This window comes from Heteronotia binoei, chromosome 2 (assembly GCF_032191835.1).
Source record: "Heteronotia binoei isolate CCM8104 ecotype False Entrance Well chromosome 2, APGP_CSIRO_Hbin_v1, whole genome shotgun sequence".
Lineage (NCBI taxonomy): Eukaryota > Metazoa > Chordata > Lepidosauria > Squamata > Gekkonidae > Heteronotia > Heteronotia binoei.
Window position 1 is genome coordinate 183,087,897 of NC_083224.1, and position 5,211 is coordinate 183,093,107.

Below are 5,211 nucleotides of genomic sequence, written 5' to 3' on the forward strand. Positions count from 1 at the left end.
GGGTCTGATGTGGGTGGAGCCTACGGAAATGTACACCTTCCCATCCATTTGGTGTGCAAAGGCATTTCACTGCAGTCTTTTCTCAGAAAATCATATTGAACCAGGTTTGGGAAATATTTTAGCAAAGCAGTGCAGAACGTATGAACATATGAAGCTGCCTTATACTGAATAAGACCATCAAAGCCAATATTGTCTTCTCAGACTGGCAGCAGCTCTCCAGGATCTCAAGCTGAGGTTTTTCACGCCTATTTGCCTGGACCCTTTTTAGTTGGAGATGCCGGGGATTGAACCTGGGACCTTCTGCTTAGCAGGCAGATGCTCTACCACTGATCCACCATCCCTCCCCTAACATGAGATATGAGCAATTAGGGGATGACCTTGGGTGGATGCTTGAGGAGGGTAAGGCACTTCATACTAGAGAAGATTCAGAGGAGTTAGCTGTGTTAGTCTGTTGCTACGAAAATAGCAAAGAGTCCAGTAGCACCTTTAAAGCTAACAACTTTTATTTAAGACAACAAATTTTATTTAATTTATTTAAATTTTCTTTAACAAATTCTATTGTAGCATAAGCTTTCGAGAAACACAGCCCTCTCATTAGATACATTCATCTGATTAAGAGAGCTGTGTTTCTCGAAAGCTTACACTACAATAAAATTTGTTAATCTTAAAGGTGCTACTGGGCTTTTTCCTATTTTTGTAAACTAGAGAAAAATCTCTGTGTGGAACCAGCTAGCATAAGGCAACTTAATTTGTCCAGATTTGGGGTGAAGATCAAAGGAAGGTTTAAAGGATACATTCAAGATCAAATCACACCAAAAAAAAGCAGTATCTTTGAAGAGCATTTGTTGTAGAGTTTGTTTGTTTGTTTGTTTTTAATAGCTAATAACTATAGCCGGGGTGGAATTCTAGCAGGAGCTCTTTTGCATATTAGGCCACACATCCCAAGGCTCTTTTTGTAAGCTCTTGGAAGACTGGCAACATCAGGGGGTGTGGCCTAATATGCAAAGGAGCTCCTGCTAGAATTCCACCCCTGACTATAGCAAAATGTTATCTATGATCAGTCAACATTTTTAAAACAGGGATTTGTGCTTTTGGCATTTGTATCTAATCTAGTCCACTTCATTCCTAACTCAGCATGTGGGACAAATGAACGCTCTGGAGAATACTCGCAAGGGGTCAGAAACACAGGAAAGTGTTGGAGTGAGTGCCTCAGCGTGTCTGTTCTTTGGGAGACGCTACGTCACTCTAAGTGTGCATAGGTGTTATCTCCTTGGATGGGATGCCTCTCTTTGTCTTAACCTGGGAGCTGCCCTCTCTCACTCACTTTGCCCTCTCACTCTTTCTTCACATGGCCTTCCATGGAGACACATGTAGAGAATGTTCTCATACTCCCATATGCATTATTCTGGATAAGCTGGCCATTTGTGATTGCGTAAATACCCTTTAGATTTGTGTAGATTTGAGGTGAGGATCAAAGGAAGGTTTAAATGATACATTCAAGATCAAATCACACCAAAAAAAGCAGTCTCTTTGTTGTAGGGTTTGCATTATGCATGATTCTGGATAAACTGGCCATTTGTGATTGCGTAAGTACCCTTTAGAGTAGGCTTCTTTCTCTTGTTTTGTCTGTGACCTGAATATGAACTGGATCTACTTGAATCAATGTAAGTTTTTACTTTTTGCAGTATACTTCTTGGGTTAAAGCTGCAGTACTGCAGTCCTAAACTCTGCTCATGACCTGAGTTCAATCCCTGGTGGAAGCTGGGTTTTCAGGTAGCCAGCTCAAGGTTGACTCAGGCTTTCATTCTTACGAGGTCGGTAAAATGAGTACCCAGCTTGCTGAGGGGAAAGTGTAGATGACTGGGGAAGGCAATGGCAAACCATCCCGTAAAACAGGGGTGAGGAACTGTTTTTCTGCCAAGGGTCATATGGATATTTATAACATCATTCACGGGCCATAAAAAATATCAACTTAAAAAATAGTTGGGATAATAGAGAGATAATGATCCAGGCCAGCAAAATTAATGCAAATAATTGTTTTTCTATTTGAAGTCATGTGGGGAGAGCCTAATCTGGCACACACACATACACACACACACCCGGCCAGCCACCCTAGGCAAATGCATAGGTTCAGGGCTTTTTTGTAGAAAAAGCCCAGCAGGAACTCAGTAGTATATTAGACCACTTCCCCTAATATTAGCATATTAGGTCACACTCTCATTAGCATATTAGGCCACACCCTCTGGGATAACCAAGTGCAAACTGAACTGTGACAGTAACTTTTCCAGGCCCCACAGCAATTCTGGTCGGCCAGCCAGGCCCCAGGGAGGCTGCCGCACAGTACATCTGGGCCCTGTGATCCCTTCCTGGCCCTGCTGTATGGCGCGGCTGGGCCCCACGATCCTCACTGGCCAGCCAGGCCCCAGGGAGACTGCCACATGGCTCAGTTCGATCCAGCAATCTCCGAGGGCCACATCAAGTGACCTTGAGGGCCGGAGGTTCTCCACCCCTGCCATAAAAAGTCTGCCGTGAAAACATTGTGAAAGCAACGTCACCCCAGAGTCAGAAAAGACTGGTGCTTGCACAGGGGACCTTTCCTTTTCCTTCTTGGGAGAGTAATTTATTGTACTCAGCATCACACTTCTATGACTAGGCAAAACTCCACCGTATTAACCAGATATCCCAATAGAAAGAATGTCAGTATGTCCTCCACCACCATGGAGTGACACTCCCACTATGGTTGACCTTCTATCAAGATGCATACAGTAGTTCGTTTGCAAGATTCGCTGGGCAATCCAAAGCAAAGTGATACCATTCTAAGCCACTGGATTTAGAAAGGCATCACTTTGAAGAAGAAAAGAGACAAGACTGGATTTATACCCCACCCTTCACTCCCCAAAGGAGTCTCTGAGCCGCTTACAACTTCCTTTCCCTTCCCCTCCCCACAACAGACACCCTGTGAGGTACGTGGGGCTGAGAGAGCTCTGACAGAACCTGCTCTTGAGAGGAACAGCTCTGCAAGAACTTGTGGCTGACTCAAGGTCACATGAGCAGGTGCATGTGGAGGAGTGGGGAATCAAACCTGGTTCTCCCAGATAAGAGTCCGTGCACTTAACCACTACACCAAACTGATCCTTTGCTTAGGATTGCCTGTGAAGTGCTTTGTGGGAATCACTCTTACAGTCCTACTGTTATTAAACTGGATTTAATTTGCGGGGGCTACATACTAAGAAGAAGACTGCAGAAGACTACAGATTTATACCCCGCCCTTCTCTCTGAATCAGAGACTCAGAGTGGTTTACAATCTCCTATATCTTCTCCCCTTACAACAGACACCCTGTGAGGTGGGTGGGGCTGAGAGGGCTCTCACAGCAGCTGCCCTTTCAAGGACAACTCCTGTGATAGCTATGGCTAACTCAAAGCCATTCCAACAGCTGTATGGAGGAGTGGGGAATCAAACCCAGTTCTCCCAGATAAGAGTCCGCACACTTAACCACTACACCAAACTGGCTCTCCCCCAAGCCTATCCCAAAGCTCCCATCTCTTTTATTATGACTAAACATTCATTGCAGAGTAGAGTTCTAACTTTGTACATGCGTCTGATGCTAATTCAAGGCCAGGATTAAGCCCTGAGCCACATCCTAGAAACGTCCTTCCCTATCCATGTAGGAAAAGCCCTCCTGAATCCACTCTGGAATTGTCTTGACCTTATGCAAGGACACGTTAGAGTGAGGATGTTCCAGTGCATATAATCTCCAGGTCTTTTTTCCTGCTCTGCTGTTTGCAGCTGCTGACCCATAATTATGAAGTCTCTACCTCCTTCAAGACCACTTACTTACAATTAAAAAAAAAACATATTTGGTAAATTGATTTCAGCGTAAAGGGCCTAAGTAGGGCAAAAGAACAGAGCAGAGAGCCTATACAGATGGCACACTTAGCCAAGTGCAGCTGAGGACATCAAAGGTCTCTGCATGGAACCACATGTGTGGTAAACTTGGGTTTCTAAAATTTGTTTGCAAAGGATGGGGGGGGGGAGGGATTCAGCCAGGCGGAACCAGTGGGAGAGAATTGAATGCTTAATTCTTCCTGAAATTCTCCGCTGGAAATGTCCACTTACTTCTTAATCAGGCTTATTTCTGCTCACACAGCTCAGCTAGGGGGGAAACAGTAACCCTTCCTCTCCCTGAGAGAGCCAGTTTGTGTCGTGATTAAGAGCAGCAAACTCTAATCTGGAGAATCCGGTTTGATTCCCCACTCTTATCTGATTCCTCTCTCAGAGCTCTCCCAGCCCCTCACAAAGTGTCTGTTGTGGGGAGAAGAAGAAGACGATGACTGTAAATTTATACCCTGCCCTTCTCTCTGAATCAGAGACTCAGAGCAGTTTACAATCTCCTATATCTTCTCCTCCCACAACAGATACCCTGTGAGGTGGGTGGGGCTGAGAGGGCTCACACAGCAGCTGCCCTTTCAAGGACGACTCCTACGATAGCTAATACCCAAGGCCATTCCAGCAGGTGCAAGTGGAGGAGTGGGGAATCAAACCTGGTTCTCTCAGATAAGAGTCCGCACACTTAACCACTACACCAAACTGGCTGTCTAGAAGGGAAGGCAATTGTAAGCTGCTCTGAGACTCCTTTGAATAGCGGTGGGTGGGGTATAAAACCAACTCTCCTCCTCCTTTAATTGTCTTCCCAGCATTTGCAGGGGAGAGTCAGAGGGTTTGGGTTAAGTTCTCATGCACTCCTGCTAATTCTCTTTCAAAGAGAGCAGCTTTTGAGCAGGGCCAGCCCTTCCTCTAGCAAACTAGGCGATCATCTAGGGCAGGGGTTCCCGACCCCCGGGCCGTGGACCGGTCCCGGTCCGTGGCCTGTTAGCAACCGGGCTGTGAGTTGTATAGTAATTTCATTATATATTACAATGAAGCAATAACAATAAGATGACAACACTGTATATCCTGCCCTCCACTTCGAATCTCAGAGTGGCTCACAATCTCGTTTGTCTTCTTCCCCCACAACAGACACCCTGTGAGGTAGGTGAGGCTGAGAGGGCTCTCCCAGCAGCTGCTCTTTCAAGGACAACTCTGCGAGAGCTATGGCTGACCCAAGGCCATTCCAGCAGCTGCAAGTGGACGAGAGGGGAATCAAACCCAGTTCTCCCAGATAAGAGTCCGCACACTTAACCATCACACCAAAATAAAGTGCACAATTGTAC

At 45.8% G+C, this 5,211-nt stretch overlaps 1 non-coding gene across 1 annotated transcript; it reads right to left on the reverse strand.

Annotated features, from left to right (window-relative positions):
* Positions 1-269: 269 nt before the first annotated feature.
* TRNAS-GCU (transfer RNA serine (anticodon GCU)) lies at positions 270-344 on the reverse strand. Its single transcript has one exon. It is a non-coding gene; the product is annotated as a tRNA-Ser (tRNA).
* Between the last annotated feature and the right edge of the window lie 4,867 nt (positions 345-5,211).